At 47.3% G+C, this 12,930-nt stretch overlaps 1 long non-coding RNA gene across 3 annotated transcripts in view; it reads left to right on the forward strand.

The window, feature by feature from the left end:
* Nucleotides 1-12,930, forward strand: part of LOC132249217 (uncharacterized) — a 52,615-nt gene that overhangs the window by 305 nt on the left and 39,380 nt on the right. Inside the window, exons 1-3 of one of the 3 annotated variants that reach the window (XR_009460617.1) lie at nucleotides 4,966-5,023; nucleotides 5,212-5,386; nucleotides 8,993-9,047. The exons of 1 other annotated variant lie outside the window; for it this stretch is intronic. This is a non-coding gene — a long non-coding RNA (uncharacterized LOC132249217). Of the gene's footprint in view, nucleotides 1-4,965; nucleotides 5,024-5,211; nucleotides 5,387-8,992; nucleotides 9,048-12,930 lie in introns of those variants that run through there. One more of the 3 variants, XR_009460616.1, reaches the window with a different exon arrangement.

Genomic DNA, 12,930 nt, shown 5'->3' on the forward strand with positions numbered 1-12,930 from the left:
TGTGCTTTTCTTTTCTCCTCTGGTACGAAGCTTTGCTTTTATTTCTGTGCTAGCTAATTGTCCACTAGGAATGACAGGGAGGGAGCCCCGTGCCTCCTCTGTCCAGGCCCGCTCCCCCTTTACCTCCTGCTGCGTGGGGTCCAGGCCCGCTCCCCACCCCCCGGCGTAGCAGGCTGGGGAGGGAAGGAGTGGGCCCAGGCCTGATGTTGGGGAGGACTGGGCCTGAGGGTGGGGAGAAACCGGCTCACCGCGGTAGAGGGAGCAGCGGGCCCGGGCCGACCCGGCGGCGGTGGGGGAATGGGAGAAGTGGGCTCGGAGCCAATCAGAGTTCAAAGAAAGTGTTATGGACAGACAGACAGACAGACCTAGGCTTTTATACTATTCAAATGTTGAGGGCTGGTTTCTGGGCACTAGCACTGATGGGTGTCACAGACCTAGCAGGGACCCCTCTTTTGTTCAGACCCGCATCAACACCACTTCTGTGCTCTGCCTCAATCCTCTGGACTGGATTAAATTGTATTTAAACCTCTGGAGTTTGCACAGCATGCGGGCGCTGCTCCTGATGGGGTCCTCAGGCACATTCCCAGGGCACAAAGCATCTGTCTAACACCCCACCCTGCCAGCTGGGACCTGTGGTCCATCTGCCCGTCCTTGCGACCTAGATGCTGATCTTAGACTCCCGCACACCTTAAGCACACCCTCTTCCAGGACTCCAGATGTGTGGGCATTCGAGGGCAACCCTCTAACCCTTCGGGGACGTGTACTACGTGTAGCACACACCCAGATGGGTTTGGCACAGGGGTTCTGCTCTGTATTGCTATATTTCTCATGCTGATGAATAAGCAACACTAAATAGTATTCCCTGGCACCCTTCCCTGCACTGGTTACCTCCCCATCCTACGCTGGAGTCAGATTGTCTAGGCTGATCCAAGATCCTTCTTCTGCCATGGCTTGCTTTGAAACCATAGCATCTCTTCAGCTCAGTTGGCTGCCGATCTTGGTTTCACCGCTTAACCAAGCCACTGCCCACCGCTGCAAAAATGTGCTCATTTCTTCCCCTCCCTGCCCCAGGCTTCCCCCATTCCTTCTGCAAGTCCTTTTTTTGTCACCTCAGTCCTTTTATCCTGCTTGGGGAGTTTCCACTGTTCAGACTTCCTCCCTGCTTCACCTTGCCTTACCCCATGTCTGGTTAGAGCATGGTCCTTAAGTTCAATGGTCCTGCTTGTATCCGATCCGAAAGAGTCATCACAGTCTTTGTCATCAAGGGTGCATATAGGCAAGCATGAACACTACCACAATTTCATAACTCCTTCTTCTTACCCAGAAATCACAAATTATACGTGCATGGATACTCTGAATCATCATCATCATCATTACTGTGCATTAGAAGAAGAAATTAGGCTGGGATTTGCAGAGAGGGTTAGGAGAATTAGGTGCCCAACCCATTGAACCCAATGGAAGTTAGGCACTGCAGTCTGTTATATTGCTTCTGAATATCTCAGCCTGGGACTCTGATTGCAGAGGAGGATGAGTCAACCTGACCACAAGATAAAGGGCAAAAGAGGCCATAACCTTTTCTATGTGTAGTGCTGGAAGGAAGTGAATTTGGGATGCTACTAAAGCAAGGGTGGCCAGCCTGCGATACACCGGCAGCCTGTGTGTGGTATGCAGCAGATTAAAGAAGGGAAAGGGAGCAGAGAGCAGAGTAGCATGTCAGACAGGGAGAAGCAAGTAGAGCAACAGATTAGTCACATCAATATGAAGCTTTGCTTTTCTTCCATTAGTTGCCTGCTGGTTCAGGCCAGGAAGTGGTTTTTTAGAGGAGCTGTGAAATGACATGGGGAAAATGAAATGGTTGTTCGAGACAGGAAGACTTGCAGCGAAGATGACTCTTGTATCAGCAGCAATGAGGTTGTGTAGAGGGACAGAAAGAAAGCAAAGACTAGGGGAAAGGGGAGCAGAAGACAGTGGACTCCCTGTCTCCTCTGAGGTTAATTTTCAGATTGAAATAAGTTGTCAAGGAAAAGCTTCAAAATGGGCTTTGGAATGAGCGGGGAGGTTGCAATATTCTCTAACATGCTTCCCTGGATGCATAAGGAGCTATTCCTGACTTATTAGTCTTCCCTCCCATGCTGCCTTTCCAGAAAGAGTATATGCAAGTCTCTTGACCCTCTGGACCTGGATGCATAAAGGTACACATCTGTTCAGATTTCCAGATGCCCGCATTTATGTGTTGTAAGGTGAACAGTTTCTCAGATTAAACTGATTTGATTAGCAATGTTGCTGTTAGCACATTCAAGGAAACTATGGCACGAAGGCAGGACTCCTACATCTGCAGCACTGGACTCCAGGAGAACATGAAAGCTTTGCGATCAGGAGTTTTAGTTTCTTTTATATCATATTAACTCAATTCCAACTGCATGTGCAATACTTGCATGTTCAGTGGATTGCAACCCAGATCTCCTCTCTCCTCGAGGATTGCCCAAACCACTCAGCCAGCCCAGATCTACTAAAGCAAAATGGGGGAACTGGATTCAGGTCCTACTCAACCGGTGAGCAATTAGTTGAAAGGAAACAACCACTCCCTCTGCAGGGTTCAGTCCGGGTGGTTTGCTCTGAAATCACCTACCAGATTTTGAGGGCTGGAGTCTGTGGGCAAAATAACTGGAGGATTGCCTAGGCTGCGGATGCTGACAAGATTTAGATGTGGACTCGGTACCTGGTTCATTAGTATTAGTATAAACTGGGTGATTTGGGGCATGCTGAAGAAGCAAATCTCTGAGCATCCAGAAGGCAGCTTTACTGTCGAAAACAAAGGCACAAAGGCTGTGGCTCCCCCACCTCTCTTTTGACCTTGGGACTGCTGCCATAATCACTCATCGCTCGGGCATTACACAGGCAGAGCGCACAGCTCGGGAGGTATACTGCAATTCGAGTGACTGGATCTTAAAATGTGGACGGAGCTTGGGCTAGTACCTCCCAAGTTTTTTTTGGTTTGGTTTTTTTTTGTCCTCATTTCCCAATCTGACCCCTGCTTTCAGCAACGTAATGCTGCAGCATATCTGAACACCCAGGTGTTAAACAGGATTGCACCTGCCAAATGCTACTACTTCAGCACAAGTAAATGTAGCACCTAACACCTGCCTTCCACTGATGTAATGTCCCTTGGCTGCAGAATACAGAAGAAAATCTGGTCCGTTGTTAGGAATGAATCTGGGGGGGTTTTTATATATGTAATTAAATCTTTGCTGTCTGGATTCTCACCATGAAAAGCTTGTTGAGTGTTGAGTCTGAAAGCCACTCACCTTTACATAAAGCACTGCCTTTGACACCGCTTCCTATCAGCAGGCTTGCCCCAAATAGCTGCAGCCAGCCACCTGGTGACACCATTAGAACATGGGCATCCCCCCACTCCCTGCCTTTGACAACGTGGTCCTGGCAAGGTATCTTTGTCCAGACCGTCTATCTTGGGACACCCATCCTGCAAAAAAGGGATGGAAGCCATCAACACGTCTTACACAGACACGTGAGCAGCATTCAGACGGGGAGACCTTTTGGGCGCTCATCTGTATTTCATCACCAGCCTCATTAGCAATCTATTTTTCACCCACCTGAAAATTAGTCATTAGTATGCAAGCCTAGAAGCACGTAGGCTGAAATAAAGTAGAGCACCCATGAATATGGAGGAACAGATGCTTCAGGGAATTACCATGCGAATCCTCAGCATGCACAAAACGACAAAACTGTTGCTTGAGATGATTATGCCATTTTGTGGAAACAAAACCTGAAGTTAATAGGGCAGAGTAGCAGTATTCAAATCCCTCAGAAATGCAAGCTATCGCGGATGACAATGGCTAGAAGCTTGAGCCACTTTGCAATGTAAATACTTGCTGGGAGGAAGATGCAAAACGGGGTTCCAGGTCCCTTATTTTTCATTCAAAATCCTAGATAGGATCACGGCAGTCCAAGGGTAGCGATTAGCATTCCTTTAAAGTGGAACTGAGGGGTAGGTGGAGTAATGTTTAATCTGAAATGTATGCCATGCCAGTGGCTGTTTGCACTAGCTATCATCTGGAAACTAGCTCTTGCCTAGGGCAGACTTTCTCACAGGATGTTTCTTGGCAGTAAATTTAAATTAAAGCTGGTTTCCATCTCCCCACGCAGGGTTTCACCAAACCAACTAAAGTGCCAGATGAGACTGAAATAACTCCTCCCCACTCTATTGTACAGCTTTGTCTTCCACTAAGACAACTGGCAATGTCCCAGCCCTGCAATGAATACCCCTGGCTCATATGGGTGGCGGCGCATTCAGTGCAAGTCACAGTAGGGATTGCTGTTAGCACCGTCCCCGCTGCCACTGAGGGACCTGATACCGTTTAGAGAGTATGGGTCTGTGGAAGATGAACAGGACTCTGCAGACCTACAATTTGAAATCCTGGCCCTGCTGCAGCCAGTGACAAAACTCCCATTGACTTAAATAGGACCAAGATTTCACACATAGAAGTTAATAAATCAGGAGGTTTCTTCCTATAGAAGTCTTACTTATCACTGTGCAATGGAAGCGTGTGCTGAGGATGTAGCTCCCTATTAGCTTCTGTAAGGGGAGTTTGAAACCCTAGAGGAAGGATATCATTTTCTGTTGGATCCTACGGGACTATGCAAACTTCTTTACAAAGTATGTCCTTCAGGCTCTCGCTCCTGGCTCTCCTACCATAGGAGCTGAGCCTTGCAACCGCAGCTTTCACCATTGGATGTGGGGACTGGTTCCTGGTCTGATGGGGCTCAGGCCCAGATTCCTGACACATGTTGTGAGATGATTGCAAACCGAGTCTTGGATTCACCCCTTGAACTCTAGCTGGATGAAACAATCATTCACAGAGTCCCACCCTGCTTAGGCATGCAAAAGATTTCAGGGAAATCTGATTTGATAACACGCTAAACACTTCTTTCCCATGGCTTATCTGCCACATGTTGCTCTTCCATGGTTTCCAGGAGAAGGCTGGCTGATAAGTCCGGTGCCAAGGTACTCATCTTTCAGTGGCACCCAAGGCTGGCATCTCATTAAGGGTCAAGTGTGTCAGCATTAATAATCTAATCCTATCTACAGACCAGTGCAATGCAGTGATGGCAATCTGCCTAAATGCATATTGATATGGTTTTGAGCTTCCTAATGACAGGACACCTCCATAATTGAAAATAATCTCTTTGCAGCCTGTTGGAAAACAAGTTGCCTGTGGTTTTCTGGGATGGCATGAGGGAAAAGGAGCTTGTGCATGTGCTTGGCTTACCAAGAGAAAGCGGTATCCATTACATGGCAGAGCAAGGCTGGTGCACTTCGCTGGATAAACTGTGAGTCTTGGAAAGTCCATCGGATGCAGCCCCAGAGGTACGCCAAGAACATTTAGGCAGGACAGCTCGTGCTGTTCCTCTGTTTATGCCCAGTGCAGCGGGCACCAGAGGTGCTATGTTCAAGAAGGGACGTCTTATCCATGCAGGAGTTGCCACGGATGATCACTGTGTGGCAGCCAGAGCTGTCAGGGGTTGGTGGGACCATCACCCCCTACTCCTGACTACCCACTCATGCACATAGCTTAGCATCCTCTGTTTGCCCATGCAGTGCCTACCATGCAGTTACATTTCCAGCCTGTCTCTGGGCAAAATGCTGGAAAAGGCCAATTCATCAAAACCACAGCTAGGCCCAGGAAAGGGCTGGCTTCAAGGAATTTTTTTTTAAAAACACTTTGAAAAAGAAAAAAAAAAATCTGCAACTCAATGAAGCATTTCAGCATCTCCTAAATGAAACAGCCTGTTTCTACAGATTGGAACAACTTTCCCGTTAGAAGTTGAAGCCAACGACAGCCAACCCCCTCCCCCTCCCCCCCCCCAAAAAAAAACCCAAGTAGGGGTCAAAGTAAAATAATTCTGAATTCACGCAGTGTTTCAATTGAGCCAACGAGGATGTTGTTGTTAGTGGAAATTGTGACTTTCCCTCCTGATTCAGGGCATCTTGAACAGTTTCACACAGTGGGAAAACCATTGCCTCCCTTGTTCTAGGTGCTGCGCAGCATGGCTCAACATCTCTGCTCCCACAGGAGAGCTTTTGGGGGCCTGGAATTGCTTTTTGCTGTCTATGAGCTGAAAGCAGCTCCTGCCACCAAGGGGCTATGGGTTGCAGGACTGCACGGGGCTTCTGGACTCCTCTTGCTGCCTCAGCTTCTCTTCCTAAGGAACGGGGCAGGCAGGACCCTGAGCAAGGCTCTGCATAACCAGCCCTGGCCGGGAGGACAGGCTTTCTAGGCATAGGGGAGGAGGTTTTGCTGGAGCAATCAGGAAGGGGAGATCTGATGGGGGAGTGGGGGAAGACTTTGAATGCAATGGGCCTTTGTTGGCCTTTCTGAACAGTAAGGTGTGGGCTGGAGGGAATTTAAGGGAGAGCTCCGAATCTGGAAGGTGCGGACAGGCAGGGGTGAGAGAGGGGCACGGGGAATAGGAGTAAGACGAGTGGGTCACAGCGAGCAGGTGGAGGAAGCCTGGAAAAGATCTGTGTGGGAAGGGACAAGAACTCGCAAATGGGAAAACATCAAACCGAATCACTATGGGGTCCACGTTCCCTCCCTCCTCTCCCTCTGCGGTAACACAGCATCCCGAGTCAGCATGCAGAAAGGGTGTGGGGAGGCTGAAGGGGGGGAAGATTGCACCCATCTTTTCCACTCCCCTCTCCACAAACCCCTGTCACCCTCCCCTGCCTCAGCGCTTATAGTCGCTCAGGTTGAACCCACCAGATGGAGGAGGGATCGGAGGAGAAGGGAATCGGAGGAGTACAGCCCTGACACCTGCTGCCTCCCACAGTCTGTTGGCACCCGCTATCACTCACTACAGGGCTCTCAAACAAGCAGGAAAACAGCACGTCCAATTCTTCAAATAGATTCATCTTGCATCTGTGTTTTCAGGATGAAGCCACGGGTCCCACCCCACATGGGTGACTTTTTTATTTTTTTTTAAGTATTTTTTGGCAAACAGGAAAGTGTGCCTGAAAAAACAAAATGTTAAGGGTCACTTATCCACCAAGAGGCACAAAGGAACGGGACTCATGAAAGCAATTACTTTTTGTTGGCCTTCTTCAGGCCAGTTCTCTGGGATCCATGAATCCTTTGGCTCTCTGCGTCTTGCATTTCTGATCAATAAAGAGAGCTGTGTCCTCCTCATAGTGAGGAATATGAAACCTGAAAGACAGCAGCAGCTGTGACATTGCCATCCACCGTTATTTTTTTTAATACAGTACAATTAAACAATCAGTCTAGTAAGTGAATCTTGTGACTTGCCTTCACCCACTCACACTTACTAGATCTAACAAAGGATATAATAATGTTCATTGTGCTATGACAAAAATAACATGGGGGGGGCGGGAAGCAAGCTTTCCCTTTTGCTGAATCAGCGTAAGGCAGATTTTTGTAGATAAGGGCAAATCCTGTTACAGGACACTTCAGATGTTGACAGTGCCACGGCAGCTCTCAAGAAAGGCTTGCATGTGGCTCTTTTCCTACCAGGTCTACTGGAAAACGTCCTAGTGTCGGGGCGGCAGATCAAGCAGCTATCTGTGCTGAAAAAAATGAGTGGTAGCAAAATGTTCATGGCAATGTTTCCTCTAGGCAGGTAGTGGCTGGTTTGTCTGAGCCGACAGGACTAGACCCAGCGTGGTCTCAGTATATGATGCTATGAAACAATTTGGGCATATGAGGCAATGTCGTCTGCTGGTTAGAGCACGGGCTGTTGAGTCACAACTGGGGTTGCTAAGAAAAATGACTGGGCTGGTAGTGGGAAATTAGATTCCACTCATGTTATAGAGGAGTTACTATATCAAAGAAGAAGTGAATTTTTAGAGGAGGGGAAAATACGTGGGTCAGTGGTTAGGACATTGGACCTGGGGGACCAGGCAGATGGGACAATAACCACCTCCATCCCAAACACAAGCACATGTCCCATCTCGAACAAACACAACGGGAAAGGGGTTTCACTGTTAGTTTTCGAAGGCTAAGTCTGTGAAAAAGGGCCAGAGAAGCTAAGAGAAGGGAAGCAGGAGAGGGAAACTAAGGCAATAGTTATAAAAAGCCCTGGTAAGTGTGAAGGGGCTTGGAGCTATGAGCAAAGATGCTTTCTCCCTCTTTGATTCCTGCTCTGTTCAAGGAAAGAGACCTTTGCCCATTCTTTAGAAACAGGATTGCATCAGAGAAACGCCTGACTCTATAAGCAGTTGCTCCTAAACAAATGACCCTCAGACTCCTGTATTTGGCTAACCACTGGAGTAAAAAAAGTAATATCAATACTAAGAATGACTTGAACGAATGAAGAGTCGAGACCCAAATGTTTGGAGGTGAGAGCTTGTTCAATCCAGAAGGGCACCACAGATTAAGGCCCTTGCTGGGAGAAGAAGAAAATAAATATGTGTCAGGAGTGAGATCGAGATTCCTATATATAGGGGAAGGACTCTCATGCCTTCCTACTTCTGTGTACTTACGGTGTACTTACTGTACCCAGATCTATTTTGTACAAGTTTGCACACTTCGGGTGAGAAATACAGAATTCAAACTTGTTGCATAGTTTCTAGTAAGCAGAAAGATTGGAGTAAATCAGAAGTACTTTATTCCAAGATGCTGCAAAATCTCATGTAATGAGTACAAAGTGACTTGACATGCTTTTACTACCAGCAGTTCCTAGTGACAGCATTTTTTAAGACAAGCCTTTCCTATATCTTATTTTGATGGGAGTGGGTTTAACGCTCTGCATCAGATCAGTCATGCTGGCGTTCATTCATAGGAGTGTATGTAAAGCCCAGGACCCAATGACCGTGGCCATTCAGCACCCAGAAGTATTTTTCAGTGTGGTACAGGACAGGGCATTGCCTGAATCCCAGCTCTGCCATCTCACAATCCTCCTTTTTGTTCTTTGCCTCTTTGTTGCATCTGCCGCTGCTGCTGTACTTGGCACACTACAGAGGTGGCTGTGTTTCTGCACTGTATGAGGTGATTCCAGAGTATGAGCAATATTTGGTAAGGTTTTAACTATCATGTCTCATTATTATTAGAAATGTTAGTTTTCATTAAAGGCAGATCAAGGCAAACGTTTGAAAAGAATGAAAAAATAGGAGGGTAGATATATATACAAATATATACTGTTTCCTTCTCCTCATTAGTGACCATCTGCCTCTATTTAGTTCTTGCTTTTTTCCTCATTTAAATTAGAGCCCATTTGTTTGATTTTGAATAGCCACAAACCTCTGTTTAGCAGAGGGGAAAACGTACAGGACTCAATCTCCGTGAGATGGTGTTTGCCCAGCTTTTGCCAAACACTAAGATTTTCCAGGAGTTAGGGAAAATCTTGCAGTGCTGAATATACAGAGTCCCTCCCCAAGTTTATTCATCTATTGCAAGCAATAATGAGAATTTAATCAATAACTGACTTCCAGTTGGCTATCACCAGATATCCTGGGCTAGCACTGATCTTTGTCCAGGCACATGACTGGTGAGCCTGAGAAGGACATGAATTGAAGCAGATCAAAGTGGAATATTTAACTCAGGCTGCCTAACAATAGCACCAGCAATAATCTGGCTTGCAGTGAATAGTGAAATGGAAGCATAGCTGAGAAGATATGCAAGCAGATCTACAGCAGAATGAGCCACTCCCTGCTTTTGAGACGTTCTGATCTGTTTTTAGCTGTATTTCTTTCACGGGTTTGTGACCGCTTTCAGAAGCAATGCCTATGTCCTAGCAAGCATGGGCTTAATTTTGGGTCAGCATTTCCCCGACCTTTGCAGAAGAGATTACTATAAATTTGGCTACTTGGGAAACAGAAGGAGCAGGATGCTATTGAGAATATCATAGGAGGGAGCCATAGCTTGCTCCCTTTCACACCTACACAAACTTACCCTTTTGTGAGTTGCTGCATTAACTCTTAGGCAGAGAGTAGGGCAGCACCTTATAGGTCCAGGACAAAACCCGAAATCTAAAGCACCCCAAGCCCTAAATTAGGGGTGTCAAACATACGACCTGCAAGCCACATTTGGCTCGTGGGGCTGTTCCGGACATTGAAAGGTGTGACCCGCTGCAGAATTTGGGGTCCTTGGACTACATTGGACATGGCCATTGATGGCAGCCCCCCAGACCCACGCTACTGCCCACACACAGCTCTGTGCCACCTCATGCCTCTGTGTGGGAAGGAACGAGAACTCACAAATGGGAAAAAATCATACCAAATCACTATGGGGCCCATATTCCCTCTGCTGCCCGAATGCATCCCTGTTTTGCCATCCAAAAGTGACTCTGCAGTGCCATCTATCTGGCCTGGATCTACCGCAGTCATTGCTGGCCCAGCAGATCCGGCCTGGGAGGAGCCCCTGTGATCTGGATCCAGGGTGAGTTTGACACCTCTATCCAGGGGAGTTTGTAACAACAGCTCAACATTGCCAATTGAGGTATTTCCCCCCATTTCACTCCAATCAACAGGGGGATGTCTGCACAGGCATTGGCAGGGACCCGTAGGGTGTAACAAAGAGTGAACCCAATAACATCGTCTGACAGGTTTTTTTTAAACGGTATTGTCTTGTGTTGTTGCATGCCACCTACACGTGTGACTGCAAATGGATGCCTGCATGGCCTTCGTCCAGGTCTCGTGTTTGTTTACAGTGCTAAATCAAGCTCTCTGGCTCGGTTCCCTTCCATGCGAGCATTTTGCATGGTACACTGACTCCCATTGTACTATTCTTCTCCCCCGTCGCTGCACTCCAGGTAGCGATTCAGACTGTTTGCACTTGGCATTCTGGGCTGTGGGCTCCACTTGGCTCGGCGGACAGAGTACTACACAGGGACTTTGACACTGACCTTGAGCAAATGACTTTATCTTGTGCCTTTCTTTCTGCTCCCTTCCTTGGCCTAGTCTTTGAAATATGAGCATCCAGCTGCGAAGACTTTGTCTCTGTTTGTGCCGTATCTAACATAACAGGGCCCTTATCTCAGGTGCGGCTTCTTGGCACTACCATAATAAACACAACCGATACCCACTAAAGAGAAGGTTTGACTGTGACCTCAGAAACAGTAAAGATGGAGAAGACGTTATATAATGGACCTTTCCCCACACCAACAAATACACCTGTCCACAATACTGAAGTGATTATTTGATTTCTTCGTCTTCCCCTGAAAGCACCTGGCATAAGAGTACTTAAGGGTTTGGTTCTGTATATGCCACCGATTTGCCCTTTCTTAGCGACACAACGTTCCCCAAACTTGAGGAAGTCCATGTCAATGATTGGAGCAGGGTATGGTATTTCCTCGCCATCACACTTGAAATGGGGGAACAGCCTTCTTTGGTTTGCCAGGTTGGTGTATAAGCTGAGCCATAAAGCAAAGGCTTGAGAATAGTTTGGGTGACTGACTTAAGTGGCTCAGCTGGGGAGAGAGCCCACTAGTCTGTAGCCTATAAATGAGTTTAAGTGTTCCTTACAACTACCTTAAATTAACTGTAGTAATACATACGATTAAAAGCACTGGGCTGAGTCTTGCTCACCACGCTAGAATACCTTTGCCTTCGAGGCAATCGCTCAGCTGATTAAGATGTCCTCACCAGGCATTAGGGGTCAATGCCCACCCTCTTTCCAAAGTCTCGATACACTTGCTTTTTTCTGCTCTGCTTCAGACCAAATAATTGCTGCTTCACTTGCTACCTTGAGCTCATATGTGGTAAATCCACATGATGATCCTGGAGATTATGGAGCATTAGCAGAGTATATTCGCGCTCCATTACCTTGTTTACACTGGAGGCACATGGTACATTTACAGTCGGTGAACACCAAGTCCACCTGAGCTGGGATTCGCCGTGCTGGGGAAGCAGGACAGCACACCGTCTGGTAGCACTTGCCAGGCAGTTCTGACAGTCTCCCCACAGATAAGTACAGGAATGCGCTTCAGGAATGTAAACAGTCCCAAAAGGTGCTGTGATCCCATTTTTTAGCAGGCAGAAAGCTTTGCACATATAAAAGAAAAAAAAAAGCGCATGCCTCTAAGTAGCAACAATACCCCTGCCAAAAAAACCCAGCAACTTCATACTGCTTTGGGGTGGAGTGGAGGGTCATTCACCGGTCAAGTAAGGAGGCTCTCATTCATAATACAGGATTAGAAGCTGACCTGGGTTTAATTACAGTGCATGGAAATAGTATCTAAAGTGTATTCAAAGAGGTGAATTTGATTAAATAAATCTTTCAGGAACTGAGAACAACCGGACCTCAATCAAAAATAAAGGAGTAGGCATTTGCTGAAGTTTGGGGTCATCTTAATCTGCCTGCCCCGCACCAACTTCTGTTATTTCTATGCAGTACACAGCCTCTCCAGGAAAGCTCTGAAAGGCCCCCATCATTTCCTGTCTCACACACTGCCCTTGCCTCCTTTCTGGTGACTGCAGTCTTACCAACTTCCTTATATGCAGTCAAAACAGAGCTGCAAAGACAGTGGCGTAGCATGACGTGCCCCTTGTTTTAAGGGGCTAAATCCAAGAAAGGACTTAAGACGGCTTTAGGTGCCTGAGTATAAAACTGCAATCTCCATCCCCGCTAAACTAACTCAGCCCCTGCCGGCTGGATGTGAAAGCTCCCCAGGCACCCAGAGTTCTGCTCCTGGGTATGCCCAGGGCTAGCCCAATCTGAGCACCTTGCTCCTTCCTAATCCACATCAGGATCCAGATGTTAGGCAGAGTGTTACTCAAGTCATCTAAAAGGTCCAGTCCAGTTTGTGCTTGAGCATGAGGGGCTCAAGTGAGGGCCTCAAACCTCTTGGTATATCTTGTATGCAGCTCTGAGAGCCCTGAGCAAGCTAAGCCCTTCATAGGGATTTGGTGATGCTCTGCCTTCTTCCTAAATCCTGACAGAAATATGGTCACTGAACTGT

Source organism: Alligator mississippiensis, chromosome 3 (assembly GCF_030867095.1).
Source record: "Alligator mississippiensis isolate rAllMis1 chromosome 3, rAllMis1, whole genome shotgun sequence".
Classification (NCBI taxonomy): domain Eukaryota; kingdom Metazoa; phylum Chordata; order Crocodylia; family Alligatoridae; genus Alligator; species Alligator mississippiensis.